Below are 21,233 nucleotides of genomic sequence, written 5' to 3'. Positions count from 1 at the left end.
GTTCCTGTTCATTTCCAAGGTCTGAAAAATATGCCGCAAAGGAGGCTACCACCAGGCATTAACAGCCTTTGAGTCTTAAGATGCCGCTGTGGAGCAATGCATACCAAGCAGATAGGCTCTGCAGGGTCATACAGAAATGCCAAGCAGTTTCTTTCTACCTAAGTAGTTTCTTCCATTGTACTTAAAATTTGGGGGCATTGCAATTTTTTGTCTAAGGTTTATATTTCTGCTGTGTCAAAATGATCTTTGAGGTAAGGAATATTTGGTAACTTAATTTTTTTCCAGTCTTTTAAAGCTTAGCCACTTTAATCAATAAAGTATGAATTTGGTACTAAAATTCCTTAGTGAAAAGATATGTAATAAATTTTTCAGCATGAAATTTACATTTCCTTTGTGGAAGGGTTGTTTTCCAGTAAATGTAGTCTATAAATTTATCTCTGAAGGCACAAATGTGTGTACAAGAAACTTCAAACATCTGGTGAAGTGGTTTCTTTGAGAAAAGCCAAAATATAGTGCTTTGCAATTGGTAAACTATGATAAATCTCCTTTTGAAATAGAATTAAAATATTTTTGCTGTCACAGAGAAAAAAAAGTCTCTCAAATTTCATTCCTTTACTATAAATACAAGGTGTGACAAAAGTAGGTTTATAGTTGTGAGTACGTGAAACACACAGTTTTTTCTTGTATCATTATTTATTAATTATTGTATTATTTTCCATACAAACAACTGTAAACCTACTTCTGCCCCACCCTGTATCTCTTTTAAAAAGAAAAACAGCATTTTGAAAATTTGTTAAACTGGTTAGCAGTCTATTTCAATTCCTATGTCAAAAGTTCTGTGAATATAATTTTAAAGATTGTATATAATCTAAACTAATAAATGTGACAGATTAAATGTTAACCCAAAGGAAGACTCATACATACATATATATGCATATATATGTATATAATACTCATCTGAGGATATGTTTTATTGATTTTTATAGAGTGAGAGGAAGGGGAAGGGATAGAGAGAGAGAGAGAAAGAGAAACATTGTTATGAGATAGAAACATCAATTGGTTCCCTTCCATATACACCCTGGCTGGGAGTTGAATCCACAACATTTTGGTGTATGGGATGATTCTCCAACCATCTGAGCAGTCTGCCTAGAGCCTCCTTTATATATATATTTTTTACAAGATTAGAGGCAAAATGTGACTTTTTGAAAAATAGAAAATTGATAAATGTCATAACATGTAAAGAGAAAAAATACAAATGGTCATTAAATGTTGCATAATAAATATATTTTGTCAACAGATTTAAGTATATCCATATTTAATAAAACATTTAATAGCTTGTAGTATCTAAAATAGTCCCTTTGTGTTTTCTAATCATAAGCTTTCTAGTCATAAGTTAATTTTTCAGAGCAGAATTAAATTCTGGATAAGTAAAATTTTTGCACTAGCAAATGAACTGTACTTTGAGAAAAAGAAATTCTTTACTCCTCCCTCTTTCTTTTTCTTTTCCCCCTTTGCTCCCTTTGCCCTTTATTTTCCTTTCCCCCTTACTCCCTTTTCCTCTCATTCTTTTTTCCCTTTTTCTTTGACATATAATGATTTCCACTTGTTATTTATGCTATGTCCTAGGAACACACAGGTGAATATGTTTTTTCTGTCCTCAAGGAACTCACAATGCAGTGGAAATAAGGTACTGATCAAGCATTCCAAATCAAGGTGACAGTCACCTAAGAGCATGTGGAAATTGGAGGCGAGGGAGCGAGGATTGTTAAGGCAATCCTCATACTTAGGACAACACAATCTGAAGCTGGGGCACTTTGAGTCTAGAAATCTGTCAAGGATTTGGAGAGGGGGAAAGGAGACTTTGGGAAAAGGGAGCACCATATATAAAAACCTGGAAACATGACATAGTGTAACTTCAAGCCATTCTTTTGGATTTCAAACAGGCGGTAGAGTGTGGGAGATTAGGCTGGATATGCAGGCATGGGCTAGATGCAAAAACGATTGCTTAGTAACGGATTTAGACTTTATCCTATAGTACAGGGATTAGCACACTTTTCTGCAATAAGCCAGGTAGTAAATACTTTAGGCTTTGAGGGACATATAGTCTGTCACAAGGACAAGTTTATCATCGTAGCATGAAAGGAGCCATGGATAATATGTGAGCAAGCATAATAAAACTTTATTTATGGACACTGAAATTTGACAATTTCTACATGTCATGAAATAGTATTTTCCTTCTTTTTCTCAAACAAGAAAAGGTGTACAAATAATTTCTAGCTTGCTGACTGTGCAGAAACAGACTGCAGGTCCAATTTGGCCCACAGGCTGTAGTTTTCTGATCTCTACTATGGTGGGTAATGAACTGTCATTGAAGAGTTTTAATCAGGAAGAGTATATGACCTTATTTGAGTTCTAGAAAGGTTTCTCTAGTGTGGAATTTCCTAAACCATGCTCTGAGAAATCATACTAGAAGCTGCTCTGGGAAATAAATCTCCTAAATCTTAGAAAATGCTCTACGTTGTGTCCTCTGCATAGAGATTCACAAAGCACATTAGTGTATTAAAGTATTAGTGTATTAGAAGAGTTGCAGAGAACAACTGTAGAGCATTTTTGTTGTCAACTCAGTATTCACTACATTAATTATGGAAAGGTCCATATAAGTAATTATAATAAATAATTCAAAATATAGTAACTGATTAGCTTCTGTTAGTTGTTATTTATTCCAGTACAAAATTACAGAAGGGGGAGATAACTGACACTTTATAATAAAATTGTTTCAGAGAAGAGGTGTATGGACATGCTTGTGTCTTTGCCCACTTGCCCTGACATAGCAGGTTAGAAATATGTGAAGCAGCTAATTTAGCATCTGTAAACTTAGTTGCTCAGTAATACAGGAACAATTCCCCTGGTTCAGCAACCCCAGGTGAACATGCACATCTGCTCCCACCTCATCCATAATGCACAGTTCCATGTAATAGCTAGAAACTTTATGGAAGAGAAGTTTAACAAGTAATTTTTACGAGGGTACATTGATATGCATAAATTGCTTTTAGTATATCTTATACTAAATGCTGAGTTGACTCCCTAACTCATCTACTGAGTGATTTGCTACAGCACTAAAAAAAGAACACAAATTGGATAAACCTTCCAAAGGGTTTCATAATATCTTCTAATAGATAAGCTAAAAAATAAAACCCACAAAATTTGTGAAAAATATATTCTAAGGAACAGACATCCTACATTAGCTACATAGATGATGGCACTTTTAGGAGACAGTAAATATACATTTCTAGGTTAAAGTTGAAGTCACACAAAAACATGTATCGAGTTCCCAGTATTTGTAGAGCATGGAGCTAGGTATAGAAAGATGGTCAATGTGAATTAGCAGATATCCTCAGAGGATAAGCTGTCTAGTGGCAACCTCTATGCTGGAGGAGTATAAATAATGACTGATTGCCTCCCTCTTTCCTCTCCATCCCTCCCTTTTTCTTTCCTTCCCCCTACCTGCTTGCTTTCCTTGTACCAGGCTCTGGGACTAAACCTGTTGGCCCATCTTTCGGTTGTTGCTACCACCCAGTCTAATCCTCAGATTTGCTTCTTTCCATAAGCTCTGCTTTTCTCTCCTATTACCTTAGTGCCGTTCTCTGTGCTAGGAGAGCAGGCGTGGAAAAATACAAACAGTAAACAGGGAGGCGCGATGAGTGCTTCAGAATTTTGGAAAATCCTTACAAGTTCTATTCTAAAAGGATGACTAGAAGTCTTGTTGAATGAATACTCTTTCTTTATATTTCTGAGTGAGGAGAATATATAACCCTTACTTCCTTTCTCTTAATTTATAGTTAATACCTTTGGGGATTCAGCGAATGAGGGAAGAGATGACCTTTCCCTTTAACACAGAATTAAGCAGACTGTTCATTAAGGGGAAGGTTTTCCTCTCTGGGAACTTTTAGATGATGTGACTTTGATTCCTATGCTTCACACAGAATTGGCAACTTTGAGAATTTCCTCACAGGACCTTCTTGCCAGATTTATGACTACCTTTGCTTTGTTCAATGTCTTGGCTCAAAGTAGCTTGTGTCTGTGTTTGTTTGTTTGTTTGTTTTATCCACATTTATAAGATAGAGATTCATTATAAAAATTTCAATAAAACTGTGCTGTGCCTTTAAAAGTGTGCTTTGGGTTCTTAAGGAATTCCAGGAGAGTAGCTCCATACTAGTCCTGGCGATAGCAGGGGCATTGGAAAAATGCATGCTTCACACTGAATAGTGAGAGGAATAGCACTCCTGGAGGCACACCTTCCATGTGCCTGTCAGGCAGAAAGTCTCTTACAGATGATAACAGGGGTCCAGGGGGTTCTTCTTTACAGGTATATAGGGAGTTCTCTCTGGCCAACATTGTGGCCGGAGCACCTCCGAGAGATGGGAAGATATTGTGGATGGATGATGATTGTCTGGCCTCACATATATGCAACCCCATGTTGGGCTCCAGAGTTTATAAAGATTTCTATTTTTAACAGTGGTTAATGCTTCCTAGAGCAACCCGGGGAGGTCACTTTATAAGATTCTCAAATTTAGGGCAGTGCTAGCTCATTTTAATTTTTCTTCTCTTTTTGAAAAAGGGATTAATAATTCTAAGTGACTTTGGTTATTATGTAATTATTTGAAATGAATCACTTAATCATATAAATAAAATAACCAGTCAAATCTGTCATTTAAATTATACTATTATCATCATTATTTTTGGTGTAGTGAATAGAAATCAGAATACTCGCATTCGGAAGACCCACATTTTAGCCCTAACTATTCTTCCATAAATCTGGGCCACTTTTGTATTTTGCTGAAATGAGATGGCTAATAAAAGTGTTTCTTGTGTAGTTGGGAAATTAATTTATACCCTTTAAACTGATTTTATCATTGACAAAGTGGGAATAATAGTAGCTCTTCATCCTGTCTCCTAGAATTGTGATGAGAATGTGATGAAGTAATAAATGCTCTGTAAGTGGTAAAATACAAATGGTGTGTCACTGTGGTCATCAGGTTTTGCCTTTGTTGCCAGAGGCAACAGACCAGGAGGTGGAGATTCATGGTCAGAGTTCCTTGTGGAATGCTCTTAGCTACAGGTCCTGTGAGAGAATGAAGAAGCCAGGATTGGGCAGAGGAAGAAATTGAACAATGATACAGTTGTAGCAAAGTCCTCAGCCAATTATTGGGGAGCATTAAATAATGTTGTTTTGGAGTTTTCCTGAAATGAGGCAGGGGGACCAGGCCTTTGTACTCTTGAATCAACCTGTCATTAGATGTGGGCTGCCTTGGGGGGTTGGGTAACCCTGAATGAGGCTGTTCCTGAGTATGTAAAAATCCCCAGGGAGGGACACAGCTGTGACCCCTCAGTGGGAAACTGGTGGGGAAGGAGTGACTGGGTCCTAAAGGGAGTATTTCCATGGTGTACCATAGCATCCATCACAGTGCACTGCTCAAATCCAGTTGATCTGTATAAGTTCACTCCATCTGAGATCAGCTCCTCCAGAATTCTAGTTGCTCTCCCTTACTGGGAGGAAATTTAAGAAAGGAAGTTTAGAGGTGAATTATAGCTCCAGTTTATTACAGCTGGTTTCAGGACTATGTAAATCCCCTCCCCCCCCAACCTTCCTTTTCTACCATTCATTCTAGATTCTTTATATTTCAGGTAACGCCTGTACTAGTCAGTTTGCTTACATGGTGGGGTAACCCAGACTATTCCTAGGGGTACTTTTCTCAGGCAGTGCCTCATTCAGGTGCCCATTTACTGTCAAAATTGGGCAAAGGAGTACTGACAGGCATCCTAGTGGATTATCTGTGTGCTAAATTGTTCCTCTCTGTCTCTATTCTATAATTGCAGTCCTGATGATTAGAATAAATTACTCCCTAATTTATTAGAATAAATTACCTGGGATGGTGACTCTTTTCCTTGCCTGTTGGTCTTTTGGCACAAGAAACCCCAAATATTGGGCAGCAGATATAGCTTAAGAATTAATGGAAGTCTCTCTGTAGCCCCTATAGACCCATAGAACCTAGAGTTGTAGCCCTGGAAGCACACGTTCCTGCAAGCGAGTCCCTGGGAATGACGGTAAGTATGGCCACCTCTGCTTCTATCCCTTGCTCCCCAGCATATGTTTTCCAGGAGTTGGGAGCAAACCACCACAGTGGCTACTAATTTGTGGTATACTTGCATCCTGGGTGATGGATCCATGTCTTGTAGGATATCATATCCAAGATGGTACTCCTTCAAAAGGCTCTTTAGTTAGTTGTACTATCAAGCCAGCAGTTTCTGGGTGGTGTAGTATATGATAGGATCAGTGGATCTCTTGGCCCTATGCCCATTATCTCCCCTCTTTTTTCATAAAGTGGGTTCTTTGGTCTGAGGTGGTTATATGGCATAGTCTGTCAGACCAGACTTAGAAACCCTAGAATTGTCATGGTAGATGATAGAAAGGCCTCTGAGAAATGGGCATGCTTGTATGAATACTACGTAAAGTATAAAAGCCACCAGCCAACTATGTTCCTACAAGAGGCCCCAGAATACACTGCATTTACCAAAGCAGTCAGGAATGTTTGGTGAGAAGGGCATCAATATCACTGCGAAGCTCTCTTCTCTGCAGGCCAGAACAGATGGCAGTCAACCCTGATACACCTTCTTGATAACAGTGGGGATGATGACAGGACCCTGAAATAACAGAGGCTAAATAAATGGCAGTTGTTTTGGTGAGGTTGTGGATGCAAATTTGTCTCAGGGAAAGGGGCATTCCCTTTGGCAAGGAAGCACATTTTGGATGAGGGTAATTTCTAAGGAAAGACTCAGCTATGAGCTGTGAACAGTCATCAGATAAAACTCCTAGCATCTGGGTAAGTAATTAATTTTTTATAAGTAAAATGTGATAATGGTACATGTAGTACGTAGACAACATAGGCTATTTGAGACACTTAGCACAAAAATGAGAGCATTTAATATAATAAATTCTTATATTGCCTCTTGGAAACCTAATTAAAGCCTAAACCTAATTGCTTTGTGTGCAATTTAAGTCAGAAAAATACAAGTTTTATAAAAAGGAAAATTATTAAAAATCTAACCTGAGCATTTATCAGTCTACCATGCTGAATAACACTGGTTAAAGTGAGTTTAAACCAAATGACTTCAACGGGAAAGATGGTTTAGGAGACGTTTGCAGAAAAGTCAGGTGAAAACAATCACTTTAATGGCCCAAAAAGATAGATTAATCATTTACTATTAAATTCAGCAGGACACCAATCTAAGGAACCCAAGCTTATTCTCTTTCCATGAATTACAGGGGAAGGGGTATGAAGAATGGAAAGGACGGAGAATGTATTGTTTGCAGGATATTTGGTGAGGTGACATTGATACTGCTGTAATAACCTGGTTATTAATTAATAGGGAAATAGCAAAGGAAAGGCCAGATAATACAGGCACGCCATTTATACAGCTTTGCCAGGAAGCTGCAGTTTAACACTCTCCAGGTCTATTCCCAGCAGATTGCTAGGGGAAAGGACTGCATAATAGACATACGTCCAGTAAAGTCTGAGTGAAATAGGGAATGTGCTTGCCTGTCAGTCACACCTGGGAATGGGCCTTTGGCCAGGAGGGGCATGGCCTCTGCAAATACTGGAAGATTTGATATTTGAGCTCTTTTTTTAAAAATTTTTTAAATTTAATTTTTGTTTAAAATATTACACATGTCCCTTTTTCTCCCTAATGACCCATTCTACCCCATCCCATCCTCCTCCCCCTCCCCACTCCCTCTCCCCACCACTGAACCTGTCCTTGGGTTGTGCATATACGCATATAAATTCTTTGGTTACTCTCTCCCCCTCCACCCGCCCACCCTCCTCCATCCCTCTGACATTCATCAGTCTCATCTATGCTTCCATGTCATTGAATCTATTCTGTTCATCAGTTTATTAAGTTCTTTAGATTCCACGTATAAGCAAGATCATGTGATGTTTGTCTTTCTCTGCCTGGCCTATTTCACTTAGCATAATATTCTCCAGGTCCATCCATACTGTCCCAAAGGGTACGAGATCCTTCTTCTTTACAGCTGCGTAGTATTCCATGGTGTGAATGTCCCACAGCTTTTTTATCCACTCATCTCCTGATGGGCACTTGGGCTGTTTCCAGATCTTAGCTATTGTAAACTGTGCTACTATGAACATAGGGGTGCATATATTCTTTCTGATTAATGTTTCAGGATTCTTAGGATACATTCCTAGGAGTGGAATCACTGGGTCAAAAGGCGGCTCCATTTTTAATTTTTTGAGGAACCTCCATACTGTTTTCCGCAGTGGTTGCACCAGTCTGCATTCCCACCAGCAGTGTCCCAGGGCTCCCCTTTCTCCACACCCTCGCCAGCACAAGTAGTGTGTTGATTTGTTGATGGAGCCGTTCTGACAGGTGTGAAGTGAGACCTCACTGTGGTTTTAATTTGCATCTCTGATGATTAGCGATGTTGAGCATTTTCTCATGTGTCCCTGGGCCATCTGTGTGTCCTCTTTGGAGAAGTGTCTATTCAGGTCCTTTGCCCGTTTCTTAATTGGGTTGTTTGTCTTCCTCTTGCTGAGTAGTATGAGTTCTTTGTACACTTTGGAAATTAGCCCCTTATCAGATACATCCTTGGCAAATATGTTTTCCCAGACTGTGGGGTTTCTTTGTATTTTGAGGCTGTTTTCTTTTGCTGTGCAGAAGCTTTTTAGTTTGATGTGGTCCCATATGTTTATTTTTTCTTTTGTATCTCTTGCCCTAGGAGATGTATCAGTGAAAATTCCACCAAATGGGATGTCTGTGACTTTACTGCCTATGTTTTCTTCCAGGATTTTTATGGTTTTGTGAACAAAGGAGTTCCACCCTTTTGGTTCTCTTGGTTCTCTGTCTTGCTGCTCAGGCCTGACTCCTGACTTTTCGGGGCTGTCACGCTCTGCACTCACCCACAGGGCCCACAGCCATGTTGACCCCACACATGATGGATAATGGACTGCAACTAGTCTGATGCTACATGGGACCCACCGCCACCATGGAATGGAAACTCTAGACACTAGCTCTGCTTCTAGCTCTGCTAAATCCACAGCTGCACCTCTTCCAGGACTGGCTTAAGGAAAATGGGACTTTAGAAACTGAGGGATATAACCCCACACAAATTGAGCTTTTTACCACATCTCATGCTCCCATGGGGACCTCCAGAAATGCTCATTCCAGTGGTGCCCAAAGAACCCCACTTATATTAGCAGTGCGGAAGGGCAATCCATGCAATTTTCCGATAACAACACTTGATCTTTAGGAAGCAGGTAATTTTCATTACTATAGATATTGTTTCACTGTTAATGAAATGTTTTCTGGGGAAAATACTTTTATTTTGTTCCTGCATCTTTTGAGTACCTAGCATTTCCTCAGACTAGTGCATTTCTTATGAATATTCCCATCTGCCAACCTTCTGCTGCTGCTAAGAAAGGATTATTGGTTACCTCTGCCCTGAGATTTCTAAAATCCATTTCCATTGATAGAAGTTCAATTGTAAAGTAATATGAGCAAAATATAGTCTCAAAGAAACAAGGTGCTGGTATGAACTAGAAAAAAGATTTAATTCCAAATAATTGGAAGCATTTATTTTACTTCTGAGAGCATAACAGTCTGACTTAAGTTGCAATATTTTTGTGCTGTTGATTTATTCACTCAAAAAATAATAAAATATTAACCATTGGAGATGTGCCTGGTGAAGTCTATTTTTGTATTCTCGTTTGACCTAAAATGAACACAATTTGAAAATCTTGGCACAGATGATTCCATTTTATAACTTTAGGAGTGCCTATATTTCTCCAAATGTTCTGGCATTCACTCAGGGAACAAACTTTTGACAGCCTTTCCTACCCTAATTTGATGCTTCTTTGGTGAAGAAATCTGACATTTTCTCATAGCCCTTGTTTAATACTGACACTCTGCTTTTAATTATTGGAGAAGCCGCAGGCAATGAAATGTAATTATAGTGAAGTGAATTACAGACCCCTGGACCATTTCACCTTTTGCGTCCTGGTGAAGACTGAATAGTCTCGGCATCAAAGCATCTCATGTTTATTTCTCATCTTCCTACTTGGATGAGGTGAGGTGAAAATCTGTTTGAGAAATTACCTGTTATCATAAAATGAGTCTTTGAGACGGGCATTCTATATGCGAGATTCAGTGTGACGTCTTATCAAGGTGCAGCTACCTGCAGAGAAAGAAGTCTGCCTGGCTTTTACCTTTTTCGTCTTGTTTTTGTTAAAAAAAATTAAAAAATAAAGATGCTTATATTTTTGTGCATGGCTTTGAGTAAATTTATTTATTATTCCAGCAAACAAGTAGTTTTGGAAATTAACATTTGAAAATTGATGATAATCATGTTGTAACAGCCAAATGTTTGTGTGAAATTCCACTGAATAGATCATTTGCACAAAACTGAGAGTTAGAAAAATAATTACGTAAAAATTTCTTACTATAAAGAGCATTTGCCTATTGTGAAGTAAGGTGGCCTTTTGGGTGAGGGAGTTCTGGGACATCATGCAACTTCATACCTTCTTTAGACAATTTTCACTTGACAGGTTTTGGTGAGTGGAATTAGGCAGATACTGAAGCTAATTAACTGCCAAGTTACTTAATAGTATAATTCTCCTCCTGATTATTTCATAGTCACTAATCCATTCTTGAAGGATTTAATTTTGTTATCTAGTTTTTTTTGAAGAAGCTGTTTAAAAGGTCTTGTCTTTGCAAGGACATTGAAATGTTCACATACATATAGCACTTATGTTTCAGCTTTTTTCTTTCTCACCCTGGGGCAGATTTCCTTGCAGAATCATAATGTTATCAAGAGCAAGAGTAGAAAAGGAAAGAAGATCTTTGGGGAGGTAGGAGGTGGGAGGTGAGAGATGTGAAATTGGAAAGGGAGAAGAGAACTACCACCTGAGAGTAATCACATAAACACTTTATTTCTGTGGTCATTGAACATTTTTGCTAGCTTATCTCCTAAAATAATTTAAAAACAAACAAAAAACTATCTGTTCTTATATACATTTTTAGGTTGACATCTAAATTTTTTATCATAATTTTAAATAGGTACAAATAATTTTCAGAATATTTTAAATATTGAAAATTAAAATAAAATTTATATGTAGCCAATAAATGTTTAAGTGTATCTGAGAAGTTTAAACATAATTACATTGATAAACCATAACTTTAGTAGTCAACAGTTTTTCATTATTTATCTTCTTTTTGAACTTGTATTCTATTCCATTTTTCCAACAGCTTTTTCCCCCCTCATATAATTTACTTTTATGTTTGGGAGTCTTTCATTTGTTGCTCTTTTATAATTGTTTTTTTAAAATATATCTTTATTGATTTTAGAGAGAGGAAAGAAGAGGGAGAGAGAGAGAGACAGAAACATCAATGAGGAGTCATTGATCAAGCCCGCAACCGGGCATGTGCCCTGACCGGGAATCGAACCCCGATCGCCTGGATCCTAGGCAGACTCTTAACCGCTGAGCCACGCCTGGCCGGGCATCTTTTATAATTTTTGCATGCTAAATATGTATATGTGAATTGAAATTAAATTTTTAGTGGCAATAGAATTCTAAATGTTAAATTTTTTTATCAATTATCATCATTAAATTATTCATAATTGATCAAAGCAACATAAATAAGTGACCAGTCTTGGTAAATAATTGTTTTTAAACATTTTTATTAGAAATACATTTCTTAGTGAGGTGAATTAATTTCCCTAATTAGTTCATATGCCTGTGAATGAATATTACTATAGAACGAAGTACACTAATTTCTATTTTTTATTATCCCAAACCTTGAGGTTATCATTGATTCCTACAGCAAGTACTTAACGTTATTTATTTATTTATTTATTATTTATTTATATTTTTCTCTATAGTTTTAACAGGAAAATCAATTCCCTATATTAATCTCCTCTAAAATATCTGCATTGGTTTCTCCTTTTTGACTGGACTCTGGCTGACATAGTAGGTCATTTGACTCTTTGAACTCCTTCCAAGTGATATGGTAAAAATTCCACAGTGATTCATCATTATGAATAATTTTTAAATTGTAAATTTGCTGACAATTTCATTAGTTTCTGCTTTGATTAAAAAAAAATTGTTTTTCTTTTTGAGAGCCAAGAATTGAGAGGAGAAAAACCTTGACTTACAAAAGTATTTGTTATTCAGTTATTAAGAGTATTAATTTTTCTCAATTTCTGGGACTTTTTCCAAATATAACTTATCAAGACTGATTAAGTGGATATTAAATTATAGCTGTTATTAGTGGTGCCTTGTTTATTGTACACATTTAGAAAGCATTGGGAACTATTATTAATTTCAGTACACCTTTGTCATTGTCATAATTAAAAACAATTTTCTTTATTGTTGAAAATATTACAGAGGTCTTTTTTCCCCATTGATCCCTTTCACTCCACACTCACTCCCCGCCGAAGGCCTTCAACACACTGTTGTCTTAAAATTGATTTTACAGAGAGAAAGAGGAGAGAGGGAGAGAGAAACATCAATGAGAGAGGAACATTGATTGGCAGCCTCCTGCACGCCCCCTACTGGGGATGGAGCCCACAACCTAGGAATCAAGCCTGCAACCTGGGAATGTGCCCTGATCAGGAATCGAATTGGCAACCTCTTGGTGCATGGTATGATGCTAGGTCAGCTGAGCCACACTGGCCAGGGCCACTCTCATATATTTGATCAAATACTTTTATTACATCATGTAGTCTAAGTGTAATTTTGACCTTAGATAAACATAATTAAAATATAAATTTTTTAGAAAATGTTTGCCATTAACCTAATTGAGGAAGTTATTGTCTGCCAATAAACCAAATCAGACCTATTTCTACCAGAAAATACCTCTTTTTTCAATTTTTGTTGGTGAAAACCTTGTTTTCAAATTTGTTTTCTATTAAGTAATATCAGGAAATATGTGTTTTCCCTAATATGTGAAATATTTACTATGTTTTGTTGGAAAATTTCAAGGAACTTGAATGAAAAATAAAATTGGCGTATGTTCTATTATCTGTCTGCAATTCTCACATTGACCACTAGGAGTGGCAGAGAGGGTGGGGGAAGGAGAAGCAGGAAAACTATTTCAAGTTTCTTAAAGGGAGTAGAAAACCTTATTTTATCTCTCCATTTTCTGTTTCTAAAGTACTTCTTAGGGAGGGATTTTTCTCTCACTTGATTGGAAAGATAATTGATTTAAAAATTCTCAAAATAAATGAGATTTTCATTTGATAGTGGTGTTCCTTAAGGTGTCACAAATACTTTATTCAAGAGAAGAAATCTGCTTAATGAATTTTATTTATTTATTTATTTATTTATTTATTTATTTATTTATTTATTTTAAATTTATCTTTATTGTTGCAAGCATTACAGATATCCCCCTTTTATCCCCCACTGATCCTCTTCACCCCCCACTTGCCCCCACCCAGGTCTTCACCAACTAATGTCTGTGTCCATGGGTTATTCATATATGCATATAAGTTCTTTGATTAATCTCTCCCGACCCACTCCCCCACCGCCGCCTTCCCACTGAGATTCATCAGTCTGTTCCATGCTTCTGTCTCTGGATCTATTTTGTTCCTCAGTCAGTTTTGTTTATTAGATTCCACATATGAGTGAGATTATGTAAAACTGAATCAGGAACAATCAGAAAGCCTGAATAGGCCAACAACTGATGAAATCTAAGCAGTAATAAAAACCTCCCAGCAAACAAAAGCCCTGGTCAGGATGGCTTCACAAGGGAGCTTTCTAATTCTTTAAGTTGTAGAGTTAGTTTACTAAAAATTTTTCTTGTTTTTTGAGGTAGGCCTGCAGTGCTATGAACTTTCTTCTTAGGACTGCTTTCACTGTGTCCCTTAGATTTTGGGTTGTTGTGTGTTCATTTGTTTGCAGGAAGTTTTTTATTTCTTTTTTGATCTTATCAGTAACCCATTCACTGCTTAATAATATGGTATTTAGCCTCGATGTGTTTGAATGTTTTCACATGTTTTTACTGTAGTTGATTTCTAATTTCATGCCACTGTGATCTGAGATACTTGATATGAGTTCAGTCTTCTTGAACTTGTAGAGACTTGTTTTGTGTCCTAACATATGGTCTATCTTTGAGCATGACCCATGTGCATTTGAAAGAAATGTATATTCTGCAGCTTTGGGGTGAAATGTTCTTTAAATATCGATTAAATCCATCTGATCTAGTGCACCATTTAGAGTCACTGTTTCTGAAGTGACTTTATTTCTGGAAGATCTATCCAGTGAAGTTGTGGGGTATTAAAGTCCGTGACTATGACTGTATTGCTGTTGATCTCTCCCTTAAAGTCCTTAAGGTTATGATTGATAGGTCCTTATTTATTGCCATTTTAATTCTTTATGCCTGTTTCTCTATTTCTTATTATTATAGCAGTCTCTTTAACATTTCTCGCAATGCTGGTTTGGTGATAAACTACTTTAGCCTTTTTTTTTTTTGGTCTAGAAAGATCTTTATTTCACCATCTATCTGGAATGACAGTCTTACTGGATAGATTAGTCTTGGTTTCAGATCCTTGTTTTCCATTACTTTGAATACTTTATGCTATTCCTTTCTGGCCTGTAGAGTTTCTGATAAGTTAGCTGACAACCTTATAGGAACTCTTTGTATGTAACAGATTGCTTTTCTCTTGCTGCCTTTAATGTTCTCTCTTTGTCTTGAATTTTTGGCATTTTAATTATGATGTGTTTGGGCTTGGGCCTCTTTGGATTCTTCTTGCTTGGGACTCTCTGTGCCTCCTTAACATTTGTGACTTTTTCCTTGACCAGGTTTAGGGAAGTTTTCTGGCATTATTTCTTCAAACGAATTCTTGATCCCTTGCTTATTTTCCTCCCCTTCTGGCATTCCTGTAATGTAAATATTGTTACTTTTCATGTTGTCCCACAGCTACTTTAAACTGTCCTGTTTTTTAATTGTTTTTTCTTTTTGGATCTCAGATTCAGTTATTTTTCTACCCTGTCTTCTAATTTTCTGATCCAATCCTCAGTTTTCTGTAATCTTCTGTTTATTCCTTCCAATGTGTTCTTTATTTCTGCTATGTCATTCTTAATTTCCTTCATAGTTTCATGCTGTTGAGCATCCTTACAGTCAGTATTCTGAACTCTATTTCTAATAGATTGCTTATCTCCATTTCATTTAGTTTGTTTCTGGAGACTTCTCTTATTCTTTCATTTGGGCCTTGTTTTTTTGTCTTCTCATTTTGGTTGCCTGTTTGGGTTTATTTCTATCTATAAGTAGTCCTGCTAGGGTTCTCAGTCTTTTTGGAGGGTCTCTGAAGCAAGCCAATCTCAGACACAGTTTGTGACTGGCCCTGAGTACCCTGTTTGGAGCTATCAATAACCCTCTGCTTGAGTTCTCCTCTGCTGGGGCTGGGTGTGGTTTGACTGGACCAAGATCATACCAAAGTCTGCTTTTCCAAGGTCAGGATCCAGATGCAGATCAGGTAAAGACTGAAAGAACTCTAAAGTCTGCCTCTGGCTACAGGTTGATTAATCTGATTCTCTCAGTGAGCCTTAGGCTGTGGAAACTCCACAGGGTAGGGTGAGAGGTTTTCCAGCAGGGTGGGGCAATTGTTTCCCACTTTCCGCCACCCCAGGCAAAAGCTGCTAAATGTCTACCTGAGAAGGATATTCTCTGCAGTGTGGGGGAATGACTCATCACAGGAATCCAGCTGGGTGCCTTCTGATCTCAATCTCCTGAGCCCACAACCCTAGATTCTCCTCACATAGTTCCAGTCCATTCTGCCCTCCATCTGCTCCATCTGCTGGAGCCCAAGGTGAGTGGCTGCACACAAAACTTTGTGCATTGACTCTTTAAGAGAGTGCCTGCATTTCCACCCATCTCTCCCTGGTGAACAGAAAACTGGCTGCTTTTCATAGCCAGATGTTATGTGGGCACCTTTCTCAGTTCTGGTGCTCCTGACTGGAAAGACTAGCCTGCGGTTTAAACCCAGAGTTCTCAATGAGAACCCCACCCTCCATAGCTGAGATATCCCTCTGGAACTTCAGCTGCTGCCTGTGGGAGCCCAGCCAGCCCTCTCATATCTCCACACTTCCTACCAGTCTCTATGTGGTCTCCACTTTTCCTCCTTGGTTATGAGGGTGCTCTCCAGCTTGTCTTCAGTTGCAGTTGATTATTCAGTATGTTTTTTCTATATTTTAGTTGTAATTCCAGTTTGGTCCTGGGAGAGTATCAGTGTAGCTTCCACTCAGTCTGCTGCCATCTTTAATCTAGTCACTTAATGAATTTTAGAACATGGAAATTTAACACGTGGCATGACTGTATAGGCAAAATATTGTGATTGTGCTAGTCTCTAAAAAGTAGTATGATATCCTCAGATAACCCAGGGTGTTGAAGTCCGTTAGAGTGACTGCCTCTAAGTGGTGGTAGCACTATTTGATAGGAAATTCCTTGTTTATATTTTTAGGATCAAATAAAAAACTGTATATAAAGCTCAGGATACTAGTACATGACAGGCATTCTTTAAGTGGTGTCTATTATTAAAGGCTGCTCCCTACCTGATCTTTCACACTGTGGACATAGAATGTGAGTACTACAGTCTGGTAGGGTGCTTCCTATTTGTCTTGAATGTCATGCTAACCATCTTCCTGGTGTCCCTATTATTTCCTGTATTGTTATGCTTTGGGACATATTTCACTTCTGTTTATCAGGACAGTCTTTATACAGTTGTCTTTTGATGGAAGTTTTGTTTCCCTCCAACACACTGTTAAATTGTGTTTTTCCCACAGTGCGTGCTTCTGCCTGCATCTCCTGTGACTGTGTATTTCTTACTCTGGTACCTGTATCGTCTTCATGGATGCTGTTATATTTCCTATGTTTTACTGTTTAACCATTTTAAACCCAGTGACCAGTAGGAAATATATATCATTAGACTATCTAATTTTAGGATTTGATATAATATGGCATGGAGTATGATTTTGATATAACCATGTCCTTTCCCTCTTAAAAGAAGTGATTTGCTCATGATCTCTTATGCAATAAAATATCAGTGTATTCTCCCATCTGTGAATCTGTACTTGAGGAAAAAAGATTAAAGGTGTTAATGTGAATTTTTTGTGCCTAAAGACAATTTTATTATTTTAAAATACAGTTAAAAGTAATGATTACATTTTTTCACCTCAAATTGCTTTTCCTGTATGTAGGGCATAGGGTGGCTTTTAGCTCCCTTTTAATTGCATCTCAAAAGTTGGTATTTTCCGAATTCAAAAAACGTACTTCAGATATAGAAAACTCTCAATACTTTCAATCCTTGGTGATGTAAGTGTCACAGATGACATTTTTTTGCTCCCTCACAAATTCCCAAATTGTATTGTAATCCTGAGGCTTCTTTTGGACAAAATAATTCTTCTGATCTCCTTTGCTCTAGTAAGACCTCTCCCAAAATGGACTGGCAAAACAGACAGTGAAAAGCTTCCCTTAATGTGAGTGTCTCCTGTTCAAGTTAAGGCAGCAACCATACTAGAGAATAACCCTGACATTTGACGGTGGTAGCCCAGTGGACTCAGTTGCTTTGAAGGAAAAAAAATCCCTATGAACATTACCAAGAAATAAAAAGAGGAAAGGAAGAAAATTTTGGATGTATTATGTAAGCATCTATCTCTGTTAGGAATCTAAGATTTTTAAAAATTTAAAGTAAACCTACTTTAGAACTACATTTTCAGGGACATCAAAGAAAGCATATCTTCCTGTTCTTGAAATAGCTCATGTGAATTTCTCTAGCATCTTTCAAAGTTGCACACTGATTCCCCTTCTCTTACACCTGCTAGGTGTACAGATAATGTTTTCTCTTCAAAATGAAGTACATTAAAAGTGAAAATAATTGCTATGAAAAGCTCTTCCTTTGTTTCAGTAGGATTACAAGGTTTACATCTCCATGGTTTCTATTTCAATTTATCTTTTGAAATCAAATTAAATCTCTTTCTTTGAAATGCCAGGCTCCATTTGTGGTAATAGTTTCTGACAGTTCTAAGCTTTTACAAAAACTTCTCAGTGAAAAATGTGTTAGATGATTTCTTTGTTCTTCATATTGTTATTTCAAAATGAAAAACAAAGACAAGATTACTTTTTCTTTCTGTGAGAAACTCTAACAGAACATTGGCATTTCCTAGTAATGAGAATATAGTATCTATCTTATGAATTTAATGAAGTTGAGAAGACCTAAGTCTAAATAAGTTGTTGGTTATACTGCAAAAAATAAAATTCAGTTATTACTACAATCACACTAAACACTTAAAATGAAAGCTAAATGTGAATGATCACAATTAATTATAAGCCTCTGTATTTTCTTTTAGAAAGGATCAGGAAGTGCATTTTTTAAAACATAAACAATTGTTATGGTCATGCACAATTACTGTTTCCCTCTACTTGTGAAAATGTTGGTACGTCTAGTTAATATTCTGAATGAATACACACACATACACACAAACATCCCTAAATGCATGCACACATTTGGCTGTGTTTACATGCATTTCTTATATAATTAAATCAAAAGCTATTTTTACCTATTTTAATTAAAGAAAGATTGCAGATAATTTTATAAAAAATCATATTTGAGTTTGAAATGCAGTCAAAGCTATTTTGACATTCATGGAGAATTTAACCTTATTTAGAGATCATGAATATTTTGAAGTTTGAAAAATTTAGTTGCATTCAGGCAGCCAAACTATTTTACCAATTTCTCTTTGTCCTCTAGCTGATACTTCACTTCATGCTGCCTATTTGGCCCATAGTGGGGCTACTAGTGGTTATGACACAGCTAGCAAGTCTCTTAGTAAAGGGCGCTGAAGACTTCATAAATATAGAGCTTAGGTTTAATAATAAAGCCTTTAGTGTTCAAAGTTCTCTTTTCCTTTCTATCTCTTTTTGTTTGGGAAAATGGGATGAATGGCTATAATTCTTTCAGTTACTTCTGAAAATATGTTAGATTCTATAATGCATGCTAAAATACTTTTTATCAAATGTTTTAATTAATGGCCAAGTGCTAGCATTGTGTAAGGCTTGCTCAGACATTCCTAGAGAAAAATGGAGAAGAGACTTATTCTACAATGTACCAGAACAATTGTAAATAAAGTCCAAGATAGTTACAGTCTGAAGGAGTTGAAATTGAAAATAAAATTTTCTTGTTCATGTGGGTTAGAATTCCAAAGCAATTAAACTTTCATGCTTTCCAGTTTCTTATTTGATCAGTCTTAGCTGAGGGGTTTGTGATAGCTGGGAAGACTTTACCGTCTTTTAGCAGCTATAAACCAAATTATCTTTTACTTGATTGGGTGCAGCTTTTTCAGAACTTCAGAAGAGGAATCATTTTCTCCCATGTGTCACTTTGAAAGAGATTAAAGATTCAAGAAAACTATAAGGTTGTATTATTTATGTGGTGCAATGAGCAGAATTGCTTGAATCACAAGTTAGCTTGGACTGGGCCGCTTTCTTCCCATGGGAGACACAAAACTTTTGATGGTGTGATTTTTTTCTTTATGCACAATGCTCCATTTTAAACTCTATTTCAAGAAAATGAGTCCATTTCTCATTTCTCTTCCCAATACACTTATTTCTCTGGGATTAACTTCCTGAGCTTATTTCTGGGCTTCAACAACTAATTCCCTATATTTGGACAGCTTTTGTTTTTATGTGTATTATGTGTATTTCTATGTGTATTATGGGAATTCTAAAAGTTAACCCATTATTGGCTTAAATATTGAGTTAGACACTCCTTAAGAAACTGAGCTGGGAGAGGAACTCTTTTAATTAGTGCCTACATTCTGCAGTGGTTTGACCAGAGCCTACATGGAGTGATGAGAATTTTGACATCAACAAATGACTGTCTCATATCCTTACCTGCATTTTTTGCTATATCTCAAAAAAATGGACATATATTTTTTTTCATACAGGGTAGTGAAAAGTTAATGTTGCAGTAATGATCTGTTTCTAGATATGATTGAATCTTCCTTATAAAATTACATATTTTGCTGTACATTAACTCAATAAATGCTTTATGTACAACTATTGTGAATACTGTGCTGTGGGGTTTTCACATCAATATTTTTCCACTTCAGAACTTTTAACTAGGGTGGCCAAAAGATATTTTCTATTTTGCTTTGGTCTAGATTTCTATCCTATCCTCTGCCAAAGCTTCAGGTCCTAAACCTTTATTTATTTCTATACTACAGTATTTTGTCTCCTTCAGTACTCTCTACCACTTACCAACTTTATGCTTTATTTATTTATTTTGTTATATTTAATAGCTATGTTTAGTGTTTGTTCTGATTTAAAAAAAAATCTGTCAGCATTGAGTCTGTTTTCTGGCCCCAAGACATTGCTGTGATGATGAGGGGGTATTTCAAATAGGTTTTGGTAGGAAAGGTCATGTCTAAATTGTGTTCTGAGCTGAAAACAGATTTCCCATTGGAGAAGTGGATGAAAAATTTGATATTTCCCCTATATCATCAAGCAAAGTGTTTTTATAGTAACTTGGGGGTTTGTTTCTCTGCTCATCCTTTTATTCATTTAATAAATATTTATGGGATGTCAACTAGTGCCAGACATTGTTCTAAGCACTTGGGATTCAGCAGTGTCCAAACAAATTCCTGTTTGTTCTAGTTTAATGGTTCTCAAACTTTGCTGCATATTAGAAACACCTGGGGAAATTAAAAAACTCCTAGGTCTTGCCACATAACAATTAAATCAGAATCTGGGGGGGGGGTAGGGGGAGAGTGGATGCAGGTGTTAGTTTTCTAAATTTCTAGATGATTCCAATGTACATCTAAATTTGAGACACATCAATCTACAGCAGGAGTTATTACATTGCAGCATACACCAGAATGACTAGAAGGGCTTGTTGCAATTCAGAATAGTTTCTGTAGTTTCTGATTCAGTAGTCTGGGCTATGCCTAGGAATCTACATTTCTAACAAGTTTTCTGGTGATGCTGATGCTGCTAGTTTGGAGACTAAACTTTGAGAATAACTGATATAGAACCTTGATACTTAATGCATGGTAGTAGATCAGAAGCATGGGTTTTGCCTAAAAGCTTGTTAGAAGGGTAGAATCTCAGACCCCATCCCAGACCTATTGAGTCTGAATTTGTGTTTTAACAAGATCTCCAGGTGACTCAAA

This window comes from Miniopterus natalensis, chromosome 1 (genome assembly GCF_054644295.1).
Source record: "Miniopterus natalensis isolate mMinNat1 chromosome 1, mMinNat1.hap1, whole genome shotgun sequence".
NCBI lineage: Eukaryota > Metazoa > Chordata > Mammalia > Chiroptera > Miniopteridae > Miniopterus > Miniopterus natalensis.
Note: the sequence above shows the minus strand (reverse complement) of the source record.